We start from the raw sequence: 20,421 nt of genomic DNA on the forward strand, positions 1-20,421 counted from the left end.
GGTTAGTCACCACCATTTTGTCCGTCTGTATCTGGAAGTCCCACAGGATCTTAGCTCGGTCATTCTCCACCACCCTTGGGGGCGTCTCCCATTTTGACCCCGGGACTTCCAGGTTATACTCGGCACAGATGTTCCTGTACACTATGCCGGCCACTTGGTTATGGCGTTCCATGTATGCCTTGCCTGCTAGCATCTTGCACCCTGCTGTTATGTGCTGGATTGTCTCTGGAGCATCTTTACACAGCCTGCACCTGGGGTCTTGCCTGGTGTGATAGACCCCAGCCTCTATGGATCTTGTGCACACAACTACAAAAGTGACAGAAGATAAAAATCTTTACTTTGATTTTTGAGACTGGGTTACATAATAGGAGATGCTCAGGACAAAGGAGCACTTTGTATAATGGGACGTGATGTCTGATTTCTTTGCCAAACGCAGCCCTTTGTGTACTTGTACTTTGCCTTGACCTTCATCACTTTTTTATTTTTTACTATTGAAATCCTGATGAGGACCATTTCTCCAAATACTTTCCTTTTTTCATATTATTTTCAGACAAAAGATTTACTTACACAATGTGTCCTTCAATAAAACATTAAAATATGTGAATACAGCGATGGCCCTTCTAAACAACCTGGCAGATTATTTAATTTTAAGATGTTTTATCTGGACCCTGTACTCTGAGTTATATGATGTCGCTCACTATTAGGGGCAACATTCATCCACCTGCTCACCTCACGTTTCTGTTTGGTATACAACATTTATCTGAGCATTCAGAGCATGGCAAACAATTCCTCCCTCATTAATGTCAGCAGTGACATTGCAACATTGGTTGTACTATTATTTCCCATAAGTCAGGTTAAGCTATTTATTGCCCTAAACAATAATGTAGACATTAGGGGCCTTTGATTGAATGTCCATGTTTCCCTGTTGCTCTGTTTAGACGTGCATGCGCACATGAAAAATGACTCCCCTGAAAACCCCAAAGCAGTCACCTATGGCATGATTTCACTCTCTCCCATGAAAATAAATATTCTTTACCCTTGACAGCAACATAATTAATAGTGATGTTTAGCAGGTCCATTTCAACGGACCCACTTAATCTAATTTTGTTTCCACTCCACGATTTGTAAATTACGGCAAAACGACGCGCCATTTACCACTGTCTCTGTCTGCGACAATGGCAATTTTTCTTCCTGTGTAATTCTCTCTTTTTGTGGCTCTCTTAGCAGAGGATTTTAAAAAAAGAAACACTCATCTCTTCTTTTCTCCTCTTCCCCCCTGCCATTCTTTCTCCTCCTTTCTCCACTTTTCCTTCAGCTGCTTTCCAACTCCCTTACTCCCCTCACTGCTTTTCTGTCCAATTTAGCGGCATTCTAAGCCGCTGAGACCCTCCAACACATTAGCTGTTTTACAGCTTCCCCAGAACACATTATGAGCACTGATCTAAAATGTCAGCACTACAAATGCCTTGTCCACATTCCATTATTTGCCACTAAATGTTAAGCGTTTATATTCACACAGTGTTACATTGACATTTTAGAACAAGAAGTGAGAGTGTTGCCTGGTGATTTTGCGCCACCATTACACATCATTTGTGAACATGCTAACAAATGACAATCATCCAGGTGTCCAAAGACCTGTTTCCTTTTGTTCACTGTCCAGAGAATTGTCAGAGGAAAAAAAAAAAACTTGATATGATGGAGTTATCTATTCATAAAAAATCTCTCTTGAAGTACTGACGGGGAAAAGGTTACGCCAGCCTCCGAAAACTGGAGACATTTAGCTCCAAATGTCACAAAAGAATATTCTACTTAATAATAAGTCACGAAACGAAAAACCTGTGAAACATGACTATGGAAATGTTTGAGATTACTCAGCGTGAAGTAGCAAAAAATGTAAATCACTCAAGGTGGTTATTTTCCAACATGTTTGCTTGATATTCTGTGACACGGTAACACTCAAGTTTACTTGACGCTGACATTTTCACACCTGATATGTGCAGAGTGGGTTCTGTTTTTTAAGTCTTGGACATCATAGCATAGTTTAACGTGTAGAATCTAGCCAGAAAAAAAAAGAGGACTTTGAATTAATGAGTCGAGGCAAAATGTTTGAACAAACTTCTTAGCTCCGAAGGAGCGCAGGGGCTCGACCCAACAAGAATTCACAATGTCAGCTAGGTGGACTGTCATTTTAAACTTGCCACAGGACTGATGAAGCCTGACAAATACCACCCGGTAAGAAGAAAAGAAAGAGAAAAAAAGAAAATACAATTAGCAGGCTCATTGGACAGGGCAGAGGTACCCATTTATTTAAACTGCTGCTTGACAGCTACTAGCTGGTATCTCTGAATTTCTGTTTTGTGCTCTTCTGTTCTTTGTGTGTGCCTGAGTCTCTGCGTGTAACATATTTGGATCTCAGCTATTTAGTTGTGCTAGTGCCTCGTGTACTTTAGTTGATAACTGCTTTTATTCTCAGCCAGAAGTGGCCGCACAGTTTGGCAACATTCAATCCCCACATTAGGCTCCGTAATGAACAATTATCTAAGTGAGACATGCATGGGGGGGAAGCAGCTTCTGGGAGGGATAACTAGGGTTGTAGAGAACAGTGATTGATTGAGTATCTTGCGGCCAATTCCTCCGTGACATCCGTGTTATCAAGTGACAGCAAGACGAAAATCAGTTTATTTGAGAAGGCTATTCCCTGAGAGAGTGGGAAAGAGAGAAAATGAGAACAAAAAAAGACAAAAGACTTGAACTGAAGGAGGAGGTTAGACAAAGAGGGGAGAAGAAAGAGAGGCTGAGAGGGAGAGAACACTAAATATGTTTTCAGTACAGCCATGGCAGACAGAGATGATGAACACAGTGTATTGATTGGGTGGAGCAACCTGTAAAACAAGGTCCTTTTGAGCTATGTGGCTATGGTAAATGACTTCACGATGTTCGGCCTTTGTTTTTTTTTTTTGTTTTTTTTTTTGTTTTTGTTTTTTTTCTAAATGACATCAGAAACAGCAGTATGCGACATTACGTGATGGCAGAGCTTCAGTTCATCCTTTGTCATTTTTTTTTTTTTTTTTTTTTTTTTAATAAATAGGACAGGGGGAATGAATGAGAGAAAGAGGGGGAGAGAAAGAAAGAAAACCAAAGGGGAGAAGAGACGGTGAGAAGGGGGGGGAAGAGAGAGAAAAAAAAAAAAGAACTCCTGGGTCACCTGTATGGAGAAAAAAAAAACAAACAAACAAAAAAAACAAACAGAGGAGACAGCAAACAACAAAGAGCAACATAATAATAGAGAAAACAAAGCACCATCACAATAAACTAGCTAGTCATAGATATCAATATTTACTAAATAATAAACGATATTGTGCAGCACGCAAGATAGACAGCGCACAGTATCCTCCTCTGCACCCTGGTGACATACCCCCACTCCAAGGCCCTGCATGTGTGGGTGGTTGTGGAGGAGCGGGAAGAGGGAGGCAGCTGGAGATGGGGAGGGAAGGAAGGGAGGGGCAGGTAACCCCTCCCTGGGGCCAGCTCCCCCGCTGACCCCAGTAGGCACTCCCACCCTTCGCGACCCGCCAGGGAAGGGGGGCCCAGGCCCATCAGACCGGGGCCCAGTGCAGTAGCGCCCTCCGGCTCCACAGAGCCCTGGACAGTCCACCCAACCCCACCACAGAGAAAACTGCACCCACCCCACCATCCACACATCTTCCAGACTACATAAGACGGTAAACGCCCAGGCTGAGATCTTCCTCCACCTCTCCTGTATCTCCCCCTCCTGCAGAGAGTTCCTGAAGAGAAGAAAGCTCCTGCAAGATGTGACCATCCCCCCCACCAGTTGAAGAGCCCCCCAGGCGGCTCGACGCACCGGCGGCACCCTGCTCCAGGGCCGGGCCCCCATGCACCCACCCGCCCACAACCCCGGCAACACACCAACCAGGACCCAAGCCCCCGAGGCCCGGCCCGGGCCCCAGCCCAGAGACGGAGCGCCCCCAGAACCTCACGCCCATCCCGGACCCACCCAGGGGCAGCCAGGTTGCCAGGTCAGTAACCCACGTCCGTCAGCACAGACCCTCCCCTAGCCCCGCTGCACGCAGCCGCGAGGAAACAGTCACCTGAGAGCCAACAGAGCCCCCAACCGGACGTGACCGCTACCCCGGGTTGAGCCCCCCAAGGAAGATGCCTCCGGGGAACCCCCCGACGCCCTAAGCCTGTCCCTACCCCCTCACCAATCACAACAGTGAAGGCGGGACCAAACTATGACCCCCCACCCCCACTAGGTGATGGAGCTGATAAAAGGGGCCCAGAGCAATTGATCTAATGTGGTGGCAGAGGCTGTGTCAAGACTAATGTAATCTAATAGATAATTTCTATATTGGTTAGAATTAAGATTATTTTTATTTTTCCAGTTCATGAGGACTGTTTTCTTGGCTATGCATAGGGCAGTGAAGATCATATGGGCTATATTCTTTTCTGAAGTGACATTATCTAAGCTGCCCAGTAGACACACTAAGGGGGAAGTTGGAATGTTACATTTCAGACACTTCGATAAGTCTTCACATATCTCGCGCCAAAACTTTTGCACTGGTGGACAGAACCAAAGAGCGTGGATGTAATTGTCTGGTGTATTGCCTTGACAGTGTGAGCAGTTGTTGGAAGATGTAAAGCCCATCTTGAACATCCGATGACCTGTATAGTGCACTCTATGAAGTATTTTGTATTGTATTAATTTGTTTTGTTTCCAGTCAGTGTCAGAGCCAGTAGTACTTCCACAGAGCACTACTGTAGACAACTTGGAGAGACAGAGCTCTTTGGATGCTTGTGTGTGCGTGAGGTGTTCGAAGTGGGCATCCACTGTAGTCAAGCATTCGGGAGATGTCTCTGAGGGACTGCGAAGCGGCCAAGCAAAAGTCTGCTGAGGTGCAAACATAAAAGAACGGGGAAATTTGTCAGAGCTGAAGTGAAAAAGAGTGAATTACATCGTTATGCTCAACCCACTTGCCTTCCAGCTTTATGTTCCCACACACATTTCTTGTCAACTTCAACCTATTTTGAGCAATATAAAAAAATTATCTAAAAGATGGCAATAATCATATCTGTCACTGTATTTATAAGTGCTGTTTAGCTGCACATTGTGATAGAAATATAGCACTCGGGAGATATAAAAATAAAGTACACAGTTAGATGCATTTATTGTAAATACTTCACATCAAGGAGAAAGAGAAGCGCAAACTCACTACACCACTTATCATCACCCACACTGTAAAAACAAATCGTGATATAAAAGTATTTTACAGTTTTGTACTGTTCTTCTAGAATATCATTAAATTCACATAAATAGACTGTGATTTTACATTTCAAATGTAAATTAACGTAAAATCACTGTAATTGTAATAATTGTGTTTTTTGAATGTATCTGTCTGTTCATATGCATATTTAGATTGTTAAAATACATTCACAAATGCATCATAATTTCACAAATATTTGTCCGTTATTTGAAAGATTGAACTGTTAAATTCAAATGTAATGCTATGGAAAAATATATAAAATGATTCGTATAAACTTTTTTTACATCAAATAATAATAATTATTATTATTATTGTTATTCAGGGCGATCGTGGCTCAAGAGTTGGCAGTTTGCCTTGTAATCAGAAGATTGCCGGTTCGAGCCCCGGCTCAGACACTCTCGGTCGTTGTGCCCTTGGGCAAGACACTTCACCTACCACCTACTGGTGATGGCCAGAGGGGAATTATAAAGTGGAATTGTAAAGCGCTTTGAGGGTCTCAAAAAGCGCTATATGAATGCAATCCATTATTATTTAAACCAACTGTTAACTGTGTATTTCTGTACATTTAAGTATTATTATTGATATTGCCGCATTCATTGACCTTTTCTATAGGTAATTTCATTGTTTAATCACATTAAATTGTTCCTAATTTAATGTTTAAAAGCACTTGAAAAAGGCAAAATTCCATGTAATATTAGGGCAACAAACTGTATTGTCATTACTGAAAATAACCGTATTTTCATGGGAAAGTTAATATTTTGGCGCCCCAGCTGCCGGAATATTACTGTTTTTTTAGGATATTTTTTTTATGGTGCAGTTTTAAAGGCTGTGCTCTCAGAGAGTATTTAAACAATACGACAACTTCTGTTTAACCGTCTTTCCAGATTTCGTCCATATAACTTTCAGCTCTTATAGCCTTCAGGCCTTTCCATTCATAAATACAAGATAGAAAGAAGCCAATTGTCCAAGTCACCTGCAATGTGACATGATCACAAAAAAAGAGCACTTCTGACCTCTTGACACGCGGCCAAGTAAGAGGTGTCCAAAACTGTCCTTCAGGCACAATGCTGAGCAGATCAATTAATAAAAAAAATGTGTTTTGCAGTGGACTGAAGTTTACCTAAAAACTTCATAGCAAATGACTCTGAAGAGTCTGAGAGACAGAAAGACATGTAGCACTGAGGATTAAAGCAAACAGAAAAGTGGTTGACTGGCTTACAGTAGTTGGGAATGGCTGGACCTTAGTAAGGAAAGAAGGGGCGATTTACTGGAAGCTTCAACATCTAGGAATGTAGGCAGATGAATAAATACAGTTTATCCTTATTAAACATATTGACCACAAAGAAATGAGTTAACTGTTACTGGGTGGACTACGAGAGTTTTCAACATCCTCATTCTTAAGCTACTCTTTGTGAGTAAAGTTTGATTTTTGTTTTTTTTTCTTTTTTAATTCAGTCTTTTAAAGCAACAGAAAACCTTAACGAATTACGCTGGGTGATTGTGGTTTACAAACTGTTAGTTAATTTGATTAGAAATCCAATCCTCATGTCATGAATTTTGGTTGGAGGCTAACACTTTTACTTACAATTGGATTTGGTCTCTGGCTTTAAATAAATCACTTCTGTCTCATTTAAGCAGCTTGACTTAATGTTCTACTACTATTCTCTCTCCCAAACATCCATAATGATTGACTCACACAGATTGAAGTTATATTAACAGACTGTTTTGCATGTCCCGTGGTGCTCTTCTTACAGTGGGGCTCTTAATCCAGCCCTTTAGGTGTCTACTTATGTGCTTTTATGGATGATGGAGCCAACACTGTAGTGATGGGTCGTTCGCGAACGAAATGGCTCTTAGAGCCGGCTCTTTGACGTGAACGACGCGAACCGGCTCCTTATCGCGAGCCGTCACGTGGGGTTTTTTTTTTTTTTTTCTTTCTCTCAGCCTCTCTCTCGCACTTTTTTTTCCCGCTTCACTCTGCACGCGAGCCTTGTGCTTTATGCTGGGCAGAGGGGGGAGGGGCGGTAGTTACACTCAGTAGCACAGGAACAGAGCCAGAGAGAGAGAAAGAGAGGCAGGGACAACAACATTAGAAAGGTATAGTAATCATCCACAACTATTTTCAGTTGCAGATGATAAAGGATTGAGAAAGTTTATTCATGCAGGTCCATATGACAGAGAATATGCATGTTCTTTTAGTTTTCATATTATAATTTATATTTAATTGTGTTGTGGTTTGCAGTGTTTTGTGTTCTTTTCACTTTAAATTTGTGAAAGGAAAAAGCTGAAAATTTAAATAGTTAAAACTTGAAATGTGAATAGTTGATTTTTGTATTATATGATTTATTTATTACATTTTATGTGGAGTGAATAAATAAAAGTATATTTACGGTGGCCCCTAGAGACAAAGCACATACAAACTTCAAATCACGTACGAACTCTGAAGCATGTACAAACTCCAAAACACGTAAAAACACGTACAAACTCCAAAACACGTAAAAACTCCAAAACACGTAAAAACACGTACAAACTCCGAAGCACGTAAAAACTCAGAAGCACATAAAAACTCAAAACACGTACAAAAGACAACAGAAGTGCTCCAGGATGCTGGGCGCAGTGTTGAGCCTTTGTTATCTTGTGGCTACACAAGCCAGCAAGTACCAACGACCGGATTTGGTGTGTGGTAATAACAGGTAAATGAACTTTTTTTTAAATTATTTGAATATATATATGAGTGCCTGTGTATAAATACACAAACAATACACACATGCTTTCAATTGTGTAATTTAAGTGATCTAGTAGCTCGGCTTTGGAAGTTCAGTTCATGCTAGAAATGTGTTTTGGAGTTTGTACGTGTTTTGTCTCTAGGGGCCACCGCATATATTTATATATAAACATATATAAATAAAACCACTTGTTTTTATGTTAGTAATTCCTTTTGTGCATAATTTTATATTATTGTTAATAATAAATTAATTAAAGCAACAAAACAACCTGAAGAGCCGGTTCGGAGCCGAAAGAGCCGGCTCTTTTTAGTGAGCCGAACCGAAAGAGCCGGATCTCTAAAAAGAGCCGGAAATCCCATCACTACAACACTGAGCCCACGTCTATGGCACCTACAGCCTTTGCATTTTTCCATTTGCACTTCCTTCTTGGGTACAGCAATACACAGTTTTTACACAAAAGCCTTATATAAGGAGAGTGAGAGAGGCTTCTATTATTTATTCAGGTGGAAATGGTTTTGCAAAAGCACCCGACGCCTCCTTGCATTTTGGTCTTCTCAGTTGTTATCTCTTCTGTTTTTCACCATCTCGTCCTCTATTTCTTGGCTAATGTGCATGTTGTGTGGCATGTATGCATGTGTACTGCCACAACAGTGCTCGGAACAAAACATAGAGCTCCTAGCATTTCAATTAGGCTAGGTCCCTCTCCTACCATGCAGTTGTCTCCTTAAATGAATATTTGCACAGTATCGATTAGCATTAAACCCACAGCGGTGTCTTTCATTTGCATGTAGCAGCCAAGGAGGATCATTGGGGGAAAATAATAAATGACATTAGCCATGAAAAAGGAGGAGAGAGGGAAAAAGCTATGGGATGCAAGAAAAGAGATGGAATCTAGGTTGTGTGGGTGGTGGCAAAGATATCAAAAAAATCTTTTCTCTCAACAGGGTTTTCCTTAATAATCCAACCATTATCTTGTGTTTCTCTGCTCACCATTGGGCCTCAGACTACCATGCTTTGCAATCTGGCCCTCATCAGCGCAGACAGCCAGATAGAGAGAAGAAGCAGTGAGGCTGGCAGTAGTGTAAGGGGTTGCAATGAATGGTTGGCCGGGCACCTCACTGTAGGATACCAGAGAGATAATAATGTGTGGAGGCAAGCAGGAGCCGTGTATGTCTTGCAAAAGAATAATTGCTACCCTTTCAAGAGCCATTTCTTAATTGGCCTGGCTGTTGTTGAGGGGAACTTGGAGAGGAGACAAGTGAGAGAAAGACTGAGAGTAAGACAAAGAGAAAGAGTCAGAAGAGGACAGGGAGAGAGGAGAGCAGAGGAGAGGAAAAGTCTCCTACTCACAACTCATTGTGTGCCTGCATGTGTGTATGTCTATATGTCAGGGGGGCTGGTGTAGGTGTTGCTGAGACTTCTCTGCACCTCTGTTGCCCTGGGAGCAGTAGTCATGGAGCCGATCTTCAAGAAGATATTTCACACACGCACACACTGGCACTGTAGCACACATCGACTAAATGGATGCAGGCTGACAGCAACAGAAATGTAAAAAAAAAAAAAAAAGCTGACCAAAACAACTAAATACACATGGCACGCAGTGTACTGTACTATAAATTTTTGACAGAGCTTGCAGTTTAAAAGAGACATTTATTTATTTACAGTACTGTGCAAACGTCTCGAGTCACCCCCTAGTTTCCGTCCAAGGAGCCAGACTTTCTTGTAATTTTTTAAAGTGTTCTTGAACAATAGTTCTCAAGGATTTCGGAAGGACATTCAAATGTTTTCTTTGCACATTGGCTGTGTTTTCATTCATTTTCAGTCCAGGCCTTGCACCTGAGCATTTTCAGAGGAATGTTTTGTTTGTTAAGACACTTAACACTGACATGTGAATCATTCAAGCATTAAAAAAGCACATCCTAGGGACGAAACAGTGTTGTGTCTACACATAACAGACAATTTACAGTAACAAAGACAACATTTTAAATTGTACCTGTAGGCACATATTATTTTGTATATATCCCTGTTGATTGTATACATTTATTCCTGCTGTCTACTATTTAAATTTTATTCCATCACAGTTGGTGTGGAGTGCCCAAAAATTTAGTTGTACATGCGCAATGACAATAAAGAGCTGTTCTATATTGGCAGCCTTTTGCAAAAACACATCATTTGTTCCTTTTTCTTTAGTTTAATTTATGAACCATGCTGAAAACAAGACAGTTCGACAGGCATAAAACAATATTTTTGGACCAAAAGGGTGATTTGCAGGAATGTATTATTTGAAAACTTGGCATGCTGTGCAATGTGTCCTAAAAACTGGACGAACCTGGACACGTGGAAGCTAAACAACTATAGCACATGAATAGTATCTGAAAGTCATGTCCTTAAGAAATAGGAGAAAATCTAGCAAAGACAAACGAACCTAAGAAATGCATCTGGCCATCGAGCTGATCTACTGTTCTCTGAAGCCTCGTAAGAAATTGTCTCAGTGGAAGGATGCATGTCAGGAAACAATTTATAGGAAGGGAAACAAGGAGAAAAAGGTTTATGGGCACTAAATTAGACAAGAGCTGGACTCTAAATCTTATGGTTTCATGGCGTGATGAATCCATTTAAAAATTTCCGGCTCCACTCATTCATTGTTAGTATGAACAGAAGAAGTCAGGAGTGAACAGTAAGTGTCTACAGTTATCGGCTCTGTCATGGTTTTGGTCTGTATTTCAGCCAATGGTCAAACCTGATGGAATTATGAAAACAGAGAAATACAGTGAAATTTTGATCCTCCTACCAATACCACTTGGAAAGTGCCTGATTGGTAACTTTTTCTCTATGACAATGATCCCAAACACACTACTAGTGCAGTAAAAGCATACCTGGATAGAAAAACACACAATGGAGGATGTGGTTATAGATCTATGATCTCAACATATTTCATGCAATGTGGGATCTTTTTGACGGAGAACAGGACAAAAGGCAGCCAAGAATATTGACTGTCCTTCATGGAGCCTGAGTAACTATTTCTCAAGACAATATTAATATAATATTCATATTACAAGAAGCCTGCCAAGGAGAGTTCAGGCTGTGTTGAAGAATAACACTGATTATGTCAAATTTTGACTTTCGGGCTTGTTAAAATTGTACAAACTCTGTTTTGTTTGTTTCAATAAATGCACTGCACTTTCCCATTTTCTATATAATAACAAGCAGAGATGGGCAGTAACGCGTAATCTGATTACTTTTTTCAAGTAACAAGTAATGTAAGGGATTACTATTGGAAAAAGTAATTAGATTACTGTTACTTTCCCATAAGAATGCTGTGTTACTGCGTTGCTAAACCGTGATTTTGTTTGTGTGAGTGTCTCGTGACAATGACAAGCGTGTGCGACGTCCGTGGCAGCAACAGACGTGTGTAGATCAACAGTGGACAATATGGAGTGCGGGTGTTACAGGCGTGGCCCTTTAAGGATGAGCCTGATGGGAAATGTGTGCGGGGCGGAGAGCAAAAAAGAAGGAAAAAGGAAGAGTAACGGTTAACTACAGAAGAGACGAAGAGAAAGTAAATAAAAGGAATGTAATAACTCCCTCGACAGCCAGAGTTGTATCGGCGATGCCCGCTGTGAGTAAACTGTTTCAGCCCACTGTACGCGGTGTTCGTACCTTGGAGGAGAAATAAAGGTTCGGTAAAGCAGTTTCCTACGTCTCCCTTGATCTTCTTGCTAGCGGAGTTGACCTGTATAGTAAGCTGTTGCCGGCTGCGAGTCAGTTACGGAACCTTCAAGTAACTGCCAGAGGTTTCCTTACTACGGTTCGGGGCCGCGGATCTGGCGCGGTAACAGCGGGTGAGAGTACGACCATGCAGCATTTAAAGCGTAGAAGTACTGACATTACTTTGAGTTTGATTCCATAAAAAGTGACAAAAACATTAGCGCCCACTGTACACTGTGTGAGAAAAACATTAGCGTCCACTGCGTGCGGGAAGAAAAGTTCTTTCTACAGCGAAAAATCTAACTTCAAATCTGAGCAAGCACCTAGCAAGCCACCACTTGAAAGTGAAATTCACAGAGAAACCCCCGGATCCTCCCACTGACATGACCACTGCGGCACCGGGCAAACCTCTGCCTGCTCCACTCCTCGTAAACAGGTGAAAATTAATTTAAGAGCAACAGGACTAATTGCTGCTGAAACTTTCATTTTATTTACGGTATCTTTTTGCTGTTTTTTACTTTCATCTACTTGAAAGAACGAATGAAAACACAAAACATTATTTTTTAAATGTCAAAGACAGTTGCATATAATTTAATTTTTGCTTAATGCAATGTGCATGAAATTAAAAGATAAAAAAAAACAAAAAACATTTTTTTAAAAGCAGCTTTCCATTTGATTCAATTTTATCTGATGGATTATGCAAAAAAAAAAATAGAATTGGGCTGAAAGGTCTACTGCTTTATTACGTATTCAGGTCGTGTATCATGTTTTTAAAAATAACTTTTTTCTTTTTTTTTTCGCCTGTCCTGTTTGGTTCTTTTGCCATCAGAATTATTGTCTAAAGGCAAAGAAAGATGCCCAACGGATTTACTTTACCAAATGGACCATCCCGGCCTTGCCGTATTTGGTCTATTTGATTCACCTTTGCTTTTATTGTTTATTTTATTTTATTATTTAAAAAGTAACTAACTAATTACTTTTTAAAATAAGTAATCAGTAATGTAACAGATTACTTTTTGGAGAAGTAACCAGTAATTAGTAACTAATTACTTTTTTCAAGTAATTTAACCAACACTGATAACAAGTGATTCTGTACTGTACAGCTTTTTGGGGGCAAATGTTTTGCTTTTTTTAAGTAACGCTTCTTTAAACAAGTGATGAGTCTCTTAAAGGCCAGAAAACAGAATAAACGGAATATTATTTGGGTTTTGAGGGAAACACGTGGTTATTGGAAAAGATTATTTATAGATTATTTGGAGGTCAATTCAGTCCTCAAGGCAGCTGCATGTCAAAGCCTACCATAAGTGATGAACAAAGTTTGAAGCAGAAGTACTGTAAAATGCGTATGCCTCATAGCACTAACAGACCATGAAATATTTGCAGAAATGTAATAAGGTTAACAATCAATACTATTGATGTAACAATTACTTAGGAAGTGTGGATTTTCTGGCTTTCAACATAACCTTTCTAGTGTGCTTTCCTTTGTATTTTTTCTCCTTTAACTGCAAAAAATGCAGGACAGTACAGTAAGAGATATGTTTAATGTGATGTTATGTCGTCATCAACTGAAAGTGCAGAGAGACATTACGACTTTTTTCATTAGTGCTTAATTAATATGAAGAACTAATGAAAAAAATAACAAAAACACTGCCTTAATAAATAAATCAATTAATTAATATTAAGTGTACCAAAATGACAAGCTAAACGTGGTTAATTAATTTTAATATAACAAATGTGAGCAGATTGACAAGTTTAATTGTGTGTCTTTATATGAGTCCTCTTCTTATTCACTATTTTTTCTGGTTTTATTTTGTTTTAATTTTTTTATGCTTTATGCATCATTATGCAAATTAAGTTTGTTTGTCATTCAAAGTGTGCAGGTCAAAATTATGAATTTGTTCTGATAAACATCATGTCTTGCTCGTACGCCAGATGCCGGGCTTATTTTCAATACAAATAGCTTCCTTTAGATAGGAGATTGCTACAGAACTTGGGTTCTTAGCTAAGAAGTGTGATCTCAGAGGGTGGGATACAGTATAAGTATTTTATGTATTTATCCATAAAAATACAAAATTATACCAAGTGTTGTTATGTTGAAATTGCTCTTTAAATTCCTAGTCTACTCGCTTGATTCCATTCACTATCATACAACCGTGACTTCTTCTTTCTCTAACATGAAAAAGCCTTGTGATATTGGCAACAGACTTACCTGCAAGTGCTCAACTGCCCAACCTATTATCGTGTATTATACCTATAGAGTTAGGGTTAGGGTATTAAGCCACTGCTCCCACATTCTTCCAAACCAAAGGGTCAATCTCAATGTCCATATTTGCTGAACTGAGAACACATTCCATCAGAAAGAGTGTCCACGTGAAAAAAATAAACAGTCCTGAGTGATAGTATTATTTTCTGCTTCAGTTCACAAGTGATCTTCTTAGACAGCAATTTCTGTTCTTTTGGAGTAGGATTAAAGAATGATGACGCTCAATGGTTGATCCCATGATAGTCTTTGAATCAAGGTCAATGTTACTTCATTTATACCTGTAGGTAAATTTGGTTTAGAGAACAATGATAGCATTTGGTATCTCTTCACAAAACACACACCTGTTTAAACCTGACAGACACATATTTGGTAAACTGACATGATGAATCAAATCAGAAACAGTTCTTATTAAGTTTAGTATGGCAGCAGGGACAAAGCTGTTTTTAAAATGCTTTATCCTGCATCTTGGAACTAGAACCTCCATCCTGAGGGAAGAAGCTGAAATTCACTCCGTAGAGGATGGGAACCATTATTAAGAATTGCACCTGTTTAGAGTACAGGGAGGCTAAACAGGGCTGAGACTCACCTATCAGACGACTGGACCATCTCACTAGGGCAGGGCAATATGGCCAAAAATATTTGTCACGATATATATTTGAAAATTTGCGATAACAATATAACTGCCGATATAATAGATGCGAGACAAAATACTCTACAGCTCCACAACTTTATTAGTGCACCCCCCCCCCCCCCCCCCCATCAATTCATTTTCAGTTAAACAAGCAGCTGTTGTTTTTTATTATTTTTATTATTGCTATACAAAAATGTAACAGTGCAAATGCAATTTCCTTGCTGACAATTTAACCAAAAGGCATTTTCTGTGGAAATGGCATATCCTGAACATAACCATGTATAACATCCACAAAAGTTAAAAAGAGGTGCTTTGCAAAATGAAACTGCAGTGTGCCAAATAAATAAGTCGAATACGTATTTTTCGAACCCTTATAAGACACATTATTAAGCGAAACAAAGCAGTCACATAAATCAAACTTTATTCAACTCATACTTCTTGCTTCCTCCACTTCTGTACCATTCACTAGTTAATGCTGAATTCTCTCGAAGTTGCTCTGTTCCTTTGTTCCACTGCACGACTGATAGCCTTGAGTTTAAAATGCGCTTCATACGCATGTCTCTTAACAGTTGCCAGTTTGGGGTCCTTATACATACACAATATGGTAATATTATGTTGAAGCACAGTATGTATCACTCCGCGAGGCTCCTGCCTATGATAGCCGTAATGCTCCGACAATCCATCAAGCGGTGCAGCTTCGCAGCTTACCAAAGTCGCATTAAAACATCTTTTAACAGATTTTTGAGCGCCGTGTACCACATAAAATGGGTTTGAGGTCAGTAAGCATGACCAGAATTCATAAGGTGCAACGGATTATAAGGTGCACTGTTGATTTTTTGAGAAAATTAAAGGCTTTTAAGAGTACCTTAAAGTCCGAAAAATACGGTAATAACGTATAAAATAATGCTTTGTTGTGTATCTGATGGACGAAAGCTAAACCAGTTCCACATCACTGAAGTTGCACCATTTTTACAAACCAATTCTGGTTCATCTGTTTCATTCAACGAGCTGCTTTTGCCCTTCTTATTCTCCGTCACCGCCATGCTTTTTCCGCCGTGTGCGTATGAAAACAAAGGCACTGCGCATGCGCGTTTTACCCATAATCTATCGCGATATTTCATTTTCTTATCATTGCCTAACATTATACAGGTATACCGTGAACGGTTAATATGACCCAGCCCTACATCTCACTATGACTCAGTGAGTTTTTCTCTGTGACATCCCACTTCATTGTTTTATGTGTACACAGATACAGAAAGGCATAGAGAATTTAAGTTAAAAACTATAAGCTGAGATGTATTCTGGTACAATAACATATTAAACCCTGTAACTGGTTGGGGCATTCCAGAACCTTCATTTTGTTTCTTTGTTTTTTGAACTATTCAAAGGTGGACTTTCTGGTGTGTTTCAGATCATTGTCCTGCTGCATAATCCAAGCGCCCTTGACCTCTGGGCCACGATCGGATGGATGGGCATTCTCCTTCAAGATTTGCAGATAGAGAGAGCAGAATTCATGGTCCTATTAAATACAACCAGTTGTGAAGTAGAAAGAAGCCCCAGATCATCACACTACCACTACATTGGACTGTCGGAATGCATGTTCTCTTTATGAAATCCTGTGGTAGCTTTATGCCGGATGTAATACGATGCAAACCTTCCAAAAAGTTAAACTTGTCTTGTCTGTCCACAGATTATTTTCCCAAAATTCTTGGGGATCATCAAGATGTTTTGGGTTTTGCTTTTTTGACAAACGTGACCCAGTCTCTTTCTTATTGTTGAATCATGAATGCTGACCTTAAGTGAAGCAATCAAAGCCTGCAGTTCTTTAGATGTTGTTCTGGATTATTTGGTGACCTCCTGGATGAGACATGGATGTGCTCTTGGAGTAATGGTAAGGAGGGTACTCCTGGGTTGGTTCACCTGTGTTTTAAGTTTTCTACATTTGCAGATAATGGATCTCACTGTGATTCATCATAAAAAACAGCAAACATTTAGTATTTATTGGGGTTATTGTTGTCTAAAATTAAAATGTGTTTGATGAGTTGTAACATGTAAATGAAAAAAAAGAAAAAAATATAGAACTCTCTGGAAAGGGGCAAATACTCTTTCATAGCACTGAAGCTTAAAGTGTATACATTTTATATATATATATACAACTATCCTTTAAAGGTAACCAAAAACAAGAGCACTTGTGATATGATACAAATAGCAAAAGAAGATTTCTATCAGCCACAGAATCTCACACAGATCTTGGGGTAAAAAGTGGTTTTAAAGCACTGTAAATATATGTGCTACCCATTATCTTTACTGATCTTTCTCTTTGTAAATGATTATGCAAAACTGCCACAAGAGCAATAGAACATACATTTATGCATGCAGTTCATACAGATGTGAATGTTTTATTCCCAGATAGAAATTATAGACATGTTGTGTTTGCCTTTGATTGTCTGAATATTAAATATAAGAAAGACCTTGTCAAGACCCTGCAGAGAGCAACTCTTATTATGCTGCCTTAGACCTGAAAATTGAAATAAAAATTCTTTCATTACAGTTTGCATTGACTTTTCTCCAACACATTTTCTCAGTAAAAGCATCTCTAAGTGCATCATTAACTCCGCAATGAGGTTCAATAATTCAAAACATTACAGTCCAAACTCTTCAATACAACGGTATTTGTAAATGCAGTACATACTGTGTACACAGGTGCAACTTTTCCACCTAAAGATCTTCCTTCAGCAGCATTGAAAAAGGCATTCCTGGTGAGCTGGAATTCAATTCAATTCAATTCTTTATTTATTTGTCACATGTAGTTATAGCTAGTACAACATACAGTGAAATGTTTTTTTCTGGCTAAAAAATACTCCCCCCGACTGTGAGAAACATACTAGAAAAACTTTTACCTAAACTAAGAGAAAAAAAAAAAAACAGGAGTAAGAATCATATATAAAAATGTAAAAGTGTATAATATCCTGTATAATATATATAAAAAAGTGTAACAGGTGTAACAGCCATGTGTTTGTGCTTATAAGTATATCCATAATCGTGCAAAGTATTGCACTGTAATGATTTGAAAAACTATAAAAATATACATATTTACATAAGTACAAATGTATATAATATGATAAGATAAGATAAGGTTCAGGAAAGAAGAAAGTAAAGTGCGAATTATGTACTATGTGTGAGATTGTCCAGCATATTATCCGGTTTGCGTTTTTGGTTGAGGAGTCTCACTGTTTGTGGGTAGAAACTCCTCCTGAACCTTTCTGTTCTTGTTTTCAGGCTACAGAGGTGTTTCCCTGACCTCAGCAGCCTGAAGTTTATGGGCGGGATGGCTGGAGTCCCTAGTGATCCTGATGGCCCGGGATCTGCACCTTTCAGCGTAGATGTCCTGCAGTGATGGATTGATTGATTGATTGATTGATTGAATCTTTATTTTGAACATGTTGAAAAAGTATAAAAAAAAAAAAATAGAATTAAAAGAGACAAATGAACAAAGCAAACAAAAGGAAAACGAGCAACCACAACTCCAAATAACGTCCATGTTCAAAAAGGAGCAGGAAGAAGCATAAGCTTATTTAATCCCACCCCTTTTCCACTATCTAGTATCAATAGACTACAGAAATACCTCCTTGTAATTACATTGGATGGAAGTGAATGGATGTCAGCAGCTTACTATTACTATAATACCTCATCAGTCTGACAGCCCAGACAAACAAAAACCTCTATAGATACCAGCAACCGTGAAAATAACAAATGCAATGAAAAAGTTATCATAGAAACAACTCTACTACCTTGGCAAGCAAACCTTCAAAATTAAAACATAAGAAGATTTCAACAACTTGTTTTCATGGATTTATTTTACTAGTAAATAGAAAAATATTAAAGGCCAGATTTACTTGCACTACTGCAAAACCCTTAAATGGTGATACTGTCGGTATTTTTTTAAGAGGAGCAGTGTTCACGTTGCAATGTCTTTGTAGGAAGTTTCCTTTTAGATCACAAAATTTTATGAGGAATGAATCAGTGAATTTAACTTTGAAAAGAAATATGCCTTAATTTGTGCCTGATGTGGCTGTGATAGATGCTAGGTGTGTGTCTAAGAAAAAGCGCTGTCAGAACGTGCAGTGGGTTCATGTCAGTTGCTAAAAGCTTTGACCACGGTGCCAAAATTCTCTTGATTTCAGTGAGTGCTCACACCGAAGGTTTGAGCACCAAAAATTTGAGCACTCTTCCCAAAGAGTGATACTAGCATTTCATTAAGGACAGATAACTTGGAAGAACTGAACATGATTTATTAAGAGAAAGAATTTAATGTATTTGGTGATTAGACTCCCATGACCAATCATGGCAGAACGGAAACCCAGCGATGATAGGATTATGACAGGCTCCCATGGGTCTAGATGCTGGTGGTGGTGAAGATGAAGACCGAGGTGTAAGTGGAGCTCTGACTGAGGTGTTTGCAAGCTGGATTTAAATTACACAAAGTGGAGGCTGATTGGCTCAAAGAAGGCAGGCGAGAACATGATTGGACTAGATTAACGATGTCAGTACTGAGATTGGCAGCGTGGGAAAATGGTAGTGATCGAAAGAACAGAAAAGCAGCCTAACACCCAGGAAAGCAGGCAGATGAGTGATTACAGATCTTCCTTATTGAACTTACGCATAAGCTTCATTTTGATGAAACAGAGTAGAACTTCAATCGACCTTATTTATTAAGCCGGAATTTGATGACTTAAAGTATTTTTAAAGTATGTACTGGTTTATAGGTGCTACAGATTTTGACATTAAGACTGGCCCTGATCAAATCTGACCCGCATATATTAAAATGGCTTTTAGATCCACATGTGTTGGTTAAATCAACAATAATTGGGTTTTTGGGGACACTTCAAATGTTGTGAATGATGTATACCAATATTGTAGGGTCTTCACACGATAAAGCACCTTGAGGCAACTGTTGCTGTGAAATGGTGCTGTATAAATAAAGCTGAGTTAAACTGGAGCCATGTGTGCCATATTTGTGTGTATTTTTCAAGGTCCACTTTGATCTGTGTCAATGGTGACCATGACACTGTCTCAAGAGCTATCTGTATTCCCTCCACATTTGCCCAGGTTCCCACATACACAGGTATGTGCTGATCTTTGAAACAGATATGATAAAATATCAAAGGAGTGATTATACATGGTGCACCTAAGGAAGAGAGGTCACACAAAGGTCAGTGGTGCCTTGACACAGATGTAAGATCTGCACCTGCAGGCATGAACATTCATCTCAAATTTATTCATCTATCCATTTATTCTTCAATTCATCCATTCATACCCAGGTTGTGGGGGCAGAAGTCTCCCTAGCGACCTCCTCCCTGTCTTATGTTGGGATAATCTCTACATCATGTCCTGGGCCTAATCCCAGTAGGTCGTGCCTCATCAAGGAAGCATCCAGGAGGTATTCTGGTCAGATACATGAACCACCACAATTGACTCCTTTCGATGTGGGGGAGTGATGGCTTTTCTTTAAGCCCCTGTTGAAGAACCGAGCTGTTCATCCTACCTCTAAGGAGGATCCCAGATACCCTGCTCATTTCTACTTGTTGCAGAAACCAGGTTACTGGGGCCTCATCCTGGAGCTGGGTTTGGGAAGAGTGCTCAAGGGAGAGCACCTAGTGGCCAGACCTCACCCCACAGTCTGAAAGCAGTACATGGGTCCTCACACCAGTGGCCTTGATGCTTTGTGTAATGGGCAGCGATCAGTGGTGGAGGTCCTGGTGGTCCAATCTCCAAATGACAAATCTGGCTATAGGGGCATTGTGTGTCAGT

This window comes from Rhamphochromis sp. 'chilingali', assembly GCF_963969265.1.
Source record: "Rhamphochromis sp. 'chilingali' genome assembly, chromosome: 13".
Lineage (NCBI taxonomy): Eukaryota > Metazoa > Chordata > Actinopteri > Cichliformes > Cichlidae > Rhamphochromis > Rhamphochromis sp. 'chilingali'.